A 12,831-nucleotide genomic window follows, 5' to 3' on the forward strand; every position below is an offset into this window, starting at 1 on the left:
GTGTGAAGAATAGGATAAATCTATACACAACCACAAATCTAGTGATCATGTGCAACAGTACATGAGTTGTTCCATATTATGAAGGAGTATGACCATTTAATAATAAACACATTAGCTGATACAACAAATGATGAAAGCCACAGAACACTTAATACAAGAAGTGTTTATTCAGCAAGTGTGTCATATGGTGTCTACACCACTGAATGGTCTGTCAATGTCTAAGAGCTGTTTGGAATATGATTTGTGTACTTCACACATGCATATACGTAGTAAATTTTGAGTTCATTTTATTTTTTTCAGCTTTGATCTACACTGGAGAGGGAGTCTAAAAAGACAGAATACGAATATTAGAATAATGGAAGAAGCGAAATATTTATTCTAAACATTTATCTGTTATATGTGTATACATGACTACAGTACTCACATGAGATGTGTACATGATGGTCCCCAGTCAGGTTTGTAGTGTGCTCCCAGTTCAGTAGCCTTGTCCCTCACTTCACTCCTGTATGGGTTCTTGAAGCCATGTCGCTCCAGACAGTATTGTACTGATATCATCATCTTTAGGAGATGACTCTGGAAGTGAAAGAAATACTGATAGTCTAAACCTGACCCTTGCCCAACTACACACTAGGGCTGAAACAAATACTAATACTAGGTGAGTACCTGTTAAGGATTGTGGTACTCGGATAATACAATTCATACTTGAGTATTCATAAAGATCACATGACTCAGCTCACATGATGTATTTGGCATCGGGGTGACACAATGAAGGCTGTAGAATTTGATTGGTATAATTATTTTTGTCAGGGACACTAACATCAGTACTTTAAATTAGAGCTGACCGATAGTAGAAAATCACTATCACGATAGATATTGAAGTATTATTCACGGTACGATAATATCACGACAATTACACTATGAATTATCTTCAGTCAAGTTCCAAGTATTCAATGCATGTTAAGCATAATTAACACCATCATAGATTGGTTAGTGCATCAATTAGGTAATTAATTGCGTGGGCGGCCAATATTTCTACAATTTTTGTTACAGCCTTGCAGCCAAACTTTTCCATGATAAAGCAAGCCAAGTAGTTATAAAACAGCTAAGCCAGCTTCTCAAGTAGCATTTTAAGTGGAATTCTAGACCCTTCGCGAAGCGATCTATTAATTGCGTGGGCAGCCGATAAATATACACAGCTTGTTACAGCCTTACAACTAAATATTTCGCGAATAAACAAGCCTGAAGAGTTACAAAACAGTTAAATAAACTTGGTAGCAATCTTACTAGTAATCTTACAATATCGCGATAGTAAGCAGTGGCGGATTTAGGGGGGTTTCAAGGTTTCCACGGAATGCGCCTCGATCGAAATACTCTAATAGAGCAGTCACAGTAGCTACTAAAGTAGTGTGTAGCAAGTTATTAATGTACTATCAATAGGCTGTAATCATTTGTTTTTTTTTGGTCTCACCTTACCAAACCAGACAATGTAATGCAAACTTCTGCGTCTCATGTCAGTGTATATCTCCACCTTCTAAACTGGAAACCCCCTTTATTAATTCCTAGATCCGCCACTGGTAAGCTGTAATTCACGCAGGGGTTGGCTTTTTTTCAGCATTTGTCCCGCTTAACTTTAGGATACTAAACTCAACGATTTTCGCTTAGGTTTCCTGGGCTAGTGGTGAAGCACCTCGTACAGGCTCTAGTCTCGCGTGGCCAGACCGCTTTTTTCTCTTTGTCATTGGGTAGGGAGAAAAAAGGGTCTGGAACAGTCCGAATCCCCACACTCGTCTTGGCACTCCCTGGTTAATTCGGGGGTGTTAATCAAAGAAACGTGATGCGTTTTCAAATAGTAGCCGCTTGCGTCAATCAATTTCAAGCGCGTATTTATAAACCTATCAGCATCTAAAGCTGCCTTTGAGGCGATAATAGATTGAATCGAATGTTAGTTGTTTAGGTAAGCTAAGTCTTTGTTTATTGTTGTGCTGCGGCATTCTTATTACAATGGAGTTTAAGCGCATGGGTTGCATACTTGTAACGTAGCCTCATGACGTGTCAAGACGATTGTGGGATTCGAACTGTTCCAGTCCCTTTTTTCTCCCTACCCAATGACAAAGAGAAAAAAGCGGTCTGGCCACGCGAGACTATACAGGCTCTGCCTTCTGTGCAAACCCTCCAGTGCCCAAATGGTAGACTTGATAATAATAAAATAATTATCATATCGCGAAAATGATTTTTTGATCGCGAGCATTGAACTATCGATATTATCGCTCAGCAGGGGCGGCGGAGACGGGGAGGAAAGGGGGGCTACAGCCCCTCCCAAACATATTATGGAGGGGCTTAGCTTAAATACTTGTAGCTGGTATACTGAGCTTCAGTTATGAAAGATCGATATACTCTAATAGAACAGTCACCCTAACATTGAATTCTAATAGAGCAGTCACCACACAACAGTCAAGCCATATACTGTGATAACTGTCTGAAATTCAATCTCAGAGGGTTTAATTTTCAAAATTTTCCTGTGGGGGTATGCCCCCAGACCAGTGGCGGATCTAGAAATTTTCAAAGGGGGTTTCAGATTCCACGCTGTAATTGTGATTTCAAAGGCTAAAGTATGAAGTTTTTTGCCGGTACAGAGTCCTTCTATAACACACGTGGCGATTTTATCACTCACATGACGACTCGTTAATAAATTTGAGGCGTGTGCTATTTTCAGAGGGGGTTTCAGCTGAAACCATTGCAACCCCCCTGTATCCGCCACTGCAGACCCCCCTAGGTTTGCATGCTTCACATGCTAGTGTACTTTGCTCACTAAGTAAGATGTACCTCTATAGCTTCCCAGCCATGCAGCCCCCTGAAATAAAGTCCCCTCCTCTACCACTGTCACTCAGCCCTACTTTAAATACAGCGTGTATATCGTTGTTGCCTGAGAAGCTGTTAACTGTTTAAGGTTGGTACAAAACATGTCAAATGGGCATGACTACAAGTAGCTAGTATTCGTGAGTGCTCGATTGTTAACTCTAGAGAGTACTTGAATACTAAAAATCCATCATTTCAGCCCTACTACGTACTTTGTCTTACGTCAAATATGCTTGCTCTTTTGCTGACACACACGCACAAACATTCATATACTACACACACACCCACATTTTAGCTTTTTCTTAGGAAATTCAGAGTCCTCACTTCTCTTAGCAGTATTTTCTTCCTTAGAAGATGAGACACTACTACCTGTGTTGTGCCTTTTTGAATCCTTTGATGAGGAATGTAACACTGGTGCAGCAATTTGAGCTTTTTCTGCTTCTCGAGATGCCATGCATGCTTGATGATGCACTGCTGGACTCAGCTTTATCCCTCATTGAAACAGACTTTCTGGAGTAAGTGTCTTGGATTCTTCTCTCAGTGAGAACCCTTTAAAATGATACTGTATCAGCCTGAATGTGTGAGACAAGGCAAAGTAAACACATAAATAATTGCACACTACACTTGAAGTACAGTAGCAACATATACATGAGGTGTTCTCAACCCATTTACAGCCAACATTACAGTAGCATGTGTGCTTTTGACAACTGTTGCATGTAGCTTACATTATGTATGCAGATTGTAAACATAACACAAATGGAACATCTCAAGTCATGTATAGTACATGGAACATCAGTATCTGAACCACCTGGTGGCCATCTAGCATTCAGATATGTAATTGTAAGAGTTCATAACTCTGAAGTTGTGCATGCAAACTCACCATAAAACAATTTGTATTTATAATGAACATTTTGAAGCTGTCTGGGCACATGAGACTATAACTAGAGCTATTAGTCACACACAAGTAGTTTCTTGTGATGATGTTCTTGTGTCCACACAGATTGTGTAAACAATGACAAACTAACCATTAATTGGGTGGGAACACTAGCTAACTACAAGTCCAACTATTAAACTACTACAAGCCATACAATAACATCATAGGCTGGAGGCACAAGGCTAACTGTATCAACATCTGTTAATTACAGTGTACATGGAAGCCTCTAAGATGGACACCACTGGGGAATTTATTTGAGTCTGTAGTTAAGTGTACAAACTACTAGTACTGTTAATTTGGAACCTGGACAACTGTCCATTATAATCAGGTTTTCCACGATTTAGGGATGTCCAGGGCTCCCCTACATGTGAGGTGTACCCTACCATCATTGAAAGGCCACTGGTATACATGTACAATTATACAACATATTCACTGTACATAAAATTAGTCACCTTCATGTCTGTGAGCTTCAGTGATGTCTTTTGCCAATCTCTCTCATACCATTACCTCCTCCTCTACTCGGGCTCTTCCCAGCTCTTAAATCCTTCCCCTGTTGACAAGATATTGGTGTACATTAATAAGAAATGTGATTTACCGAGGGATTCGTACAATCGATTCTTACTGAGCGTTCTTTAACGTTTAAAAAGTCTCAAGAAAACTTCTACCAATCGACGAAATGGCTTCTGCTCTCCTTCCTCCGTTGCCTTGTCTTATTTGGTGAAGTCTCCATTTTCAAAAGTTGGTGGAACTCTGATAAACCACCACCTCCTTTACGACCGGGGCTCGGGTCATGATAGTGCTGCAGCTGCAACATGCGCTAGCCGAATACTTTAAGCGCACCTCGTATAGTTAGCGCCTCTACTTTTAAAGAGGGTGTGGAAGAAATGCTCGACCATATATTATGGTGCAGAAAATACCTCGGGTCTTACTGAAGTCTTAGCGGTGATGGAACGCAGACCATTGTTAGCCTCACTTCATTGAGGTAAGCAAGTACACCAGCCATTCGCCACTTTAAAAATTTTACATGATCGCAGGCAGAGTAGAATGAGAGGTAGAGCGTGTTTACCAGCGAGCGCACCCGTTGATCGATGAGGAAACCTGGAGACGGTAATCGTAGGGGATCACGTGAAGGGTAGAGGACATAACGAAGACTGCCCCGTGGTGAAGGAAATAAGACTGGGAATTAATTAGATTATTTGTCTAGTCAATGGATGAGAAATATAGTAAAGGTATTGTATGATATGCACTACACTACAAAATACATGCTATCATGTGTATGCTGCTCTACACACAGTTCATAATCTATACACAGGGTAGATCTAACAACTCCTCAGCAGGGTCCATTACCACTGATAATAGAGTAGATGGGATCCTGTAGTGTTGAGTATATTATGTACACCAACACAACACTTAGTATTTGTGACCTGCTGAGGGAAAACTGGCCGTTTTCACAAAATTCTATTTTGCCATAGAAATACACTGGGTAAAAATATGTGTGCTACATGAACAATTTATGCACGTTTTAACCGCATTCATACGCACTGAAATTAAGCTCAAATAAATAAAACCATAGATACTACACCCCCCGGGATTGGAAACTACGCATACTTCCCATACAAAAATTTGCCGTATCCGCACCTCCAGTTAATTGGTGTTAACTCAGAAGAACTTTCTTTAACTTCTGTAATACAACGCATATTGAGTTGTGTGAAGTTGAAATTCCTTTCTTTTGGTAAACCATCACTGTCAGCCTTTCTTGAGCACCAGACAGGACGCTAAGGACGATTACTCCTGTGGCCGCCCTCAAACTTTTGCTAGCTGTAAGTCTCAAATGGCGGTTTCTACAAAAGCCAATTTTGTACTGTGCAGGTAACTTGGTATGACGAATCGAACCAGCGTAATTGTAAAAAGCTTCTTTCATCACAAAGGCGTTTTTCAGTATTTGCGCTCCGCCCAGGTCTTCTTCTTTTGCTAGCTCTAGCGTAACGAATCGATGTCCTGTGTAAGTTATCATTTCATTTCCTGATAGATAAGACATCAGTTAATCGAACCAACACAGTTTGAAACTCAACCATAGCCTTGAAAACAAAATTTTCTATTTTTAAAAAAGTCACTACACGTGTCAACTGCATAAAAATAGTACTGTTTCAGTTGAACGCGCAGGAATTACGTTGTTCGCAACCACTTTGGTGCTTCTTTGGAAGTTTCTTTATACTGTTACTGCTTCATTATTGTGACTACAGTATCGGCAGTGGGAAGATGACTTGGCAGAGCATCTTGCAGAGCATAGATTTATTTCATGTAGAAAGGTGTCAATGGAGGTGCGGATAGAGGTGTCATAAACACCAGTTTCCAATCCCTGGTGGGTGTAGTATCTATGATAAAACCTATACCACTGGATTCGCCTCTTAGACCATCATTATTAAATTCCTTAAATTGTTTCCCGTCACCACCCGCATCAATTTTAGGTAGCCACACCAAATTTTAATTATTTGATTATAGATCACATGAATGCACTATTTCATAATTGAAGGAGGTAGAGTGATAAAGTTTCAAGGTAATGGCATTAGCTGTGCATATATAAACATAGCGGAAGGGTGGAAGTTCCTCCAACAGGGTGCATGGGCTCGCCTTCATCAGTTTTTGTTCCATTAGGTGACGAGAAACAAGCAATATTATAATGATGGCCTTATGGAGAGTAAGAAAATCTTTGTTTTGTGTTTGCACATCACAGAACGTGTGAGTTATGGACATTTATTTACAATGCAGTAAAAATAACATTATTGGTTGTAATTTCTTAGTTGAAATAGCATTCTTCTTTGTCAACACAGAGGAGTACATGGAGTACTATACCTTGATTGATTTGCCAGTTCATGGTGCACAGATTGAGCCAAGTCCCATCTTCATAGCTTGTTTCAATTGTGAGTTATATCGATATCTAAGCACCTGTAATTTATTTTCCATATTGTTGCTGTACAAATTGAGTATCACTGTTCCAATTGTGAAGTACTATAACTCCAATACCATTAATCATAAAATGCTGAAACTGTGGCTGCCCACTCTATTGTTACTATGGATTACAGAGATGTAATGTACGAAAATGGCCGGATTTTGCTCAGCAGGTCACATTAATGTACACACAACACATTACCTGTTTTCCCTGACCAAGTCAAGTCACTGGGTAATTATTTTATTGTTTAATAGTCTTTATGAAGAAATAATCATTAGAATATTATTTAGGGTCTTGTAATAACCAGCACTATACATTTCAAAGGGGTGACACTCAGGCACTCACTCACTGTAGGCCGATCTGCGACCATAGTCTAAGTCAAAAGCCAAATCAACAGTCAAAGGTAAAAGTTTTTGGCTAGGTCACCAGTCAAAGATTGAAAAGACTTTTAGTCACAGGTCAAAGCAAAATTTCAGCAGGTCAAGACTTTGACCGTGGTTGTAGATCTAACCTACAGTATGTACCTACGTTACACTCCCTTGCATTTGTTGAGAGATATTCAGTGTATGTATAATTATAAAAACTGGTTAGACTTGTAGTGTATCTAGTGGTTGGTCCTGTCCATTCCCAGAGGAGGGCAGACACGGTTTCAGTGCTAAGTAAAATTATTGTTTTAATTGCATAGTTTTCATGAGCCTCAATAGACCCCAATACAAATCTAGCGAACAGTGACATTTACTGAATAATTGAATTGGGTTTAGTGTAAGTTTTAATGCTATAGTGTACATAACACAAAGACTCTTTCATAAAGGTACTTTTTGTTGCATAAGATGTTTCTATGATGGTTTTTATGGGAAGCAATTTAGGGTGTGTGCGTCACTTACGTATGTGCAGGGATCCCTATTAAATAGTCTACAATACATACTGTACTGTGTGATACAGTAATTATGGTTGATTAGGTTTACCTTGAGACTTTAATTGTGTGTCTGGTAACACAAAAACAATTCTCTGCCTCTTGATGTATATGAATATGAGTTATAGTGTCTGTGTATAGAAAACAACAAAGATTACACAACTACAGGATGTTTGGGGCACTATATAGTGTGTATTGAATTGCAAAGATACAGTACCGTACACTGGAAATTGTTGCAGTACGTATGTATATTTCATGGTCATGACCTCGGTCAGGATATTTACATTTTAAGTTTCACAGATCTTGATTCAAAGATTTTCATTCTCAACCACACAACTACGAATGGTCTGCATTGATTTTTACTTCAAGCATCATACAGATTACAACACTATCACACACCAGTAGCCACACTTCAGTGGAGTGAGTAGGACACACAAAATTTCACATGTAAAATTTCACGGTAGCTTTACTAACCGTGAAAACCATGAAAATTACGTACCACAAAAATTTCCAGGTATAAGGTATATTCTTGTACTGTTCACTGTCCTCACTGAAACCACAACAATTTTAACATTCCATCACATAAATTGTACAAATCATCATGAACCACGATAGTGGGTTCATAATAGGGATTGCCCATGTTTTTTGCAAAAACTCTAATAGAACGCACGCCTAAACACAACCTTGGAAAGCATCCTTCAACTCAAAACAACCCTCTGGTTGTTATTTGCAATGAGTATTAGTCCACTAGTAAGTATCAACTGAAAAGGAAACAGTATGTGTATTTGGAACAAACCTGAAATTTGCCGTTTTGTTCATCTTCATATTATTATTCATATTTTTATTTTGTTTCACTCATGTACAGCAATAAGTTATCCACTTTTTCGCACTAAAAACTATATAGCCATGCTTACTGAGTCCTTCGCGTGTCCATGATCTATTAATAATCCCTTATTCCACAGATCGCAAACCACCCTACACCTCGAAATTTTCTAAGTTCTCTTCACCATTACAGTTCCGTATATTAAAGAAGCCGTATAACAATAAAATTACAGGATTCCGTTTTGTGACTGAGCCTGTAACAGCACTTCTTACAGTTAGAAGATCGCGCATAGCGTGACTGCATGGTGAGCATACTTCTTGTAAGCGCATGATCGCCATTTGCTATACGAGTGACCATACAAGCCCTCTCTCACAGAGACATAGCTAATGAAGTACTGAATAGGGCTGATACCAGAGATTATTCATTGTTATGAATGTAGTTTCTATACAGGGGATTTATTACTTCTTACAACACAGAAGGCAAAATTCAAAAAGTGTAAAGCGTCATATGACTTCTTTAATTGACCAAAGGATGTTGTTATATAGTCCATATTAGGAATGATAACAGTAAACAACCACCATAATGGGAGTGAACTACACATGTTTGTGGCTAGTTAACATGTAAGAAGCCATACCACGCTCTATGCTTTTCACTCAAATATTGCAAGAAGTAATAAATCCCCTGTAAATCATTTTCCTTTCCACAAAAAGCCTCAAGTTGGGTGGAGTCAGTTAGTCTTGTTAAAACTATTTGTGAGTACCTTAATTGTCTGACCACATTGTGTAAACAACATGGCTTCGTGCTGCTGGTTTACAATGGACACAGTATCTGACTGTATGTGAGTGGATGCAGATTAGCTACTCTATAGGCTAACTGTATATATCATACACTACGATAGTAGTGTATAGTAGGGACCACAAAGGAGTAGGCGTGGTCCACGAAATAATATCACCCGAAAATCTACCTCAATTTTCCCAGATGACGATGAAGCAGTATTGGCAGGTAAAACTAAGCCCAAAAAGCTTTCAGATCAACTTGAAACGCTTTCAACAAGTTGCTATGGAATTTTAAAAATATTTTATCCAACGGAATTTTCTACTAACTGACTGAGTAACTGACTGATGCCTTCAGACATGCGTAACTCGATAACGGCTAAGGCTACAGGCTTGATTTTTTCACTGTTTGATGTCGTTTCGGCCCGACAGGTGCTTTTGGGCATACCGCAGTACGTACAATGCATTCTTCATGGACTTACCAGTGTCTTCTTTTGTGTCCCATTCATCTTTGCTGACAGCGAAAAGTGTCGATTTGGTGATAGCACATGATGGCTTCCCTTCACAACGGAAATTGTCCGTATTTTCATAGTGGCTATTTTGAAAGTAGAGGTGCTTTTCAAACAGTTCTTGATTCGTACTGCTGTGTAACGGGTTGAACAGAGCCGACAGCGAAGCGTAATGGATACTTCACTTTTCAGACGATAATTAATATAATTGGGGTGCGCGGCACGATTTCTTTCTATATATTGGTATGCATAGATTGCAAAGGTGCTTTACAAACAGTTCTTGATTTGAAATGCTGTGTAATGAGTCAGGGCCAGAGCCCACAGTCCGGCCAATCACTTTTCAGCTACTTGATTTTAGTGAAAAGATCGAGATACTCTAATAGAACAGTCATCAAAATATACTCTAATAGAATAGTCATCGTGATACTCTAATAAAGCATTCGGTACTCATAGTCTAAGCCATGACATCTGTGCTAACTGTCTTAAAATACCCAGTGAGTCATCTGCATGGCACACTGCATCGAGCTAATTGATCATGCATGTCATACATTAACATGCAGTTACAATCTAAAACTAAACTTTCACATTGAGAAATTTTTGTATACATCATGAAAACAAAATTAGCTACTAGCTATAGTAGTCAGAAATGAAACTCAATTAATTGGTAATGTAATTAAAACAAAAAGAAGAGACTTTGCATAGCCTCCAGATGCCATTTCAGAGTATCTATTTTCAAGTTTCCCTGGGGGAGCATGCCCCCTGACCCCTCTAGCTTAGCATGCTGTGTGTACTTATAGCACATGCAGTTAGTAGCACACCAAAGCAGATAATTTCTGATTTACAGATCATATTAGATCAATAAAAACTGAGTAGTATGCATGACTATGACCTTCATTGCAGTCCATGGATGGCCGGACCACTCAAAATCTCTGGGCTCCAACCCTGCAATGGGTTGAGCATAGCTGGAATCGAAGCAAATTGGATAGTTCACTTTTCAGACAATAAGGGGATGGGCATTTCAGATGCGATATGCGTGGGTTCACCAGTCATAATGTACTTTTTATCTATGTGCTATGGTCCCTACTCTAGTTGAAAACTCCAAATTTTTTCGTGTACTTGTGTGTATATGAAACAATTTATTTGTGGATGCCACATATTGTTTATGGGAAGCCATATGCATTCATACATGTCAACATGGATTTCTTCACTGTGGTATACCAAATGGATACAATACTCACATGAACGACAGACTCTAGCTGCACAAACTATATTACGTACCATTATATTATCATTTATACTACTGTACATGCATGTGCACCAGTGAGCCAATATTGCAGTCCATGCACCCATGGAAAATCTGTATGTGATTCTTCTTATTGTGTACGGTCTTGGCTGAAATAATAAATGCACCGCCACTACTATTTTAACTTATAATTATATGCTTGTCAGAGTTCCATGTCTTGTGACAGGTAGCTAGCTCAGTATCATACCATCTGGTGTGTATTCATGAACACTGCATTAGGATGCTAATGTGACAACATGACGGAGTCCTGAAACATATAGTAAGACAAGTTAGACAACAGCTGCTCAATATTGTGCGTACGGCAATGTAACCAATGCCGTACAAGCTCTTTGTCCTTAAATAATAGCCATCGTCCACAGCCAAGAGCAGTCAGGTAAATATTCTAATAATGCAGTCAAGTGTGTCTGACAACAACAAAGCTTACACTGAACTTGACAGCCACTAATTGTAAATTGCTCTATGTGTCTACAACAATTATCATTATCAATAAAACAAATCCATTACTGGATTAAGAAAAGTACACAAACTAGATGAATAAAAATTGGAAATTTTGAAATTGGAATAGGGATCTCAGGAAAAAGCCACCAAACAAGAAGGGATCGCTGGGGTGGTAATGTAAACCACTAATCCCTATTTTTACTCTCTGTCATAAATATTTAGTTACATACATGCTCCAGTTATTTTGAAATGAGTCAAAATAGGGATTTGTGGTTTATATTACCACCCCAGCAATCCCTTCTTGTTTTGTGGCTTTTTCAGCGATCCCTGTTCCCATTTTAAAATTTCCAATTTTTTATCCATCTTACATTATAGTCAGTGTAATTTCAGTACATATTATCAGAGTGGTGTGAAACTTAACCACAAACCTCCTTAACATTGTGGCTGTCTCATTTGACCATATTTAGTATTGTTTACCTTGACTTGTGAAAGGGGAACCAAACAATTCATGGGTGTGACCATACATTGTTACCCTATACAAACCACCTTGTGCATTCAATTCATACAATTATTATACTTGAGGGATATTATTCTCTACTGTGTTGGAATATACACTCTATGGTAGAGTACTAAGTTTGTTCTTTCTTCAAAAGTACAATCAGTCCTGCGATGTAAACAGCTAAAATCAAGTACAGTAAGTTGTGAATATTTTGGGACAATCGCACTGTGACAATCTCCTTAAATTTCAGGTGGTCCCAAAGTGTCCGTTATATAGATGTTTCAGTGTATAGAGTGTTTGTGTTAGTGTACATGATCATGAGTGTATACACTATTGGTGTGTGTTCATGTGTCGACTCTTAAAGTGTTACTTGTGTAGATACGTACGTATACACTGTAGGGAGTAGTTTAAAATATTGTCCATCATGTGTATTATTTGTCCTGTGAATTTCTTCCCTGTAGTTACAAAACTCAGTCAGTCCAGATGTCACCAAGTCAAATTTGGTTGTACTTCTGAAGGACCCTGAGGAAAAAAGCAACTTCTAACAGATTGGGTCAGTTCTATGATTGTTTTGTGATAGTGAAGTTTAATTTTTCTATGATGCTGTTTTGTGGGTAAGCAAAACAGCTGTGATTATTAAAGCACATGACTTTATGCTTTGATGTTTGCTCTTTGTTGTGAATAATAAGGGCCAATATATTTTAGTGTGCACACGCTTAGATTAGACCCCTGGAATCCAAATAGCTAAAGTCTTTGAGCAGGCTGTAGGACCAGGTGTCCTACAGACCTTCAGCACTTGTGCTGTAAAGCCTTAATAAATAAATAAATAAAAA

At 38.7% G+C, this 12,831-nt stretch overlaps 1 protein-coding gene and 2 long non-coding RNA genes across 6 annotated transcripts in view; 1 reads left to right on the top strand and 2 right to left on the bottom strand.

Moving 5' to 3' along the window:
* Positions 1 to 12,831, bottom strand: part of LOC136236255 (uncharacterized) — a 157,619-nt gene that overhangs the window by 135,919 nt on the left and 8,869 nt on the right. The gene's annotated exons all lie outside the window — the stretch shown is intronic.
* Positions 4 to 4,606, bottom strand: LOC136236424 (uncharacterized). Its single transcript, XR_010692125.1, has 5 exons — positions 4,386 to 4,606; positions 4,243 to 4,340; positions 3,145 to 3,428; positions 425 to 573; positions 4 to 325 (listed from the first exon to the last, which is right to left on the bottom strand). It is a non-coding gene; the product is annotated as an uncharacterized lncRNA (long non-coding RNA).
* On the top strand, positions 4,650 to 12,663 carry LOC136236389 (uncharacterized). 2 transcript variants are annotated; one of them, XR_010692115.1, is made up of 3 exons: positions 4,650 to 4,772; positions 4,825 to 5,019; positions 12,460 to 12,663. It is a non-coding gene; the product is annotated as an uncharacterized lncRNA (long non-coding RNA). The 2 variants fall into 2 exon arrangements; XR_010692114.1 differs by lacking the exon at positions 12,460 to 12,663 and adding an exon at positions 6,592 to 6,712.

This window comes from Dysidea avara, chromosome 1 (assembly GCF_963678975.1).
Source record: "Dysidea avara chromosome 1, odDysAvar1.4, whole genome shotgun sequence".
In the NCBI taxonomy this organism is placed as follows: domain Eukaryota; kingdom Metazoa; phylum Porifera; class Demospongiae; order Dictyoceratida; family Dysideidae; genus Dysidea; species Dysidea avara.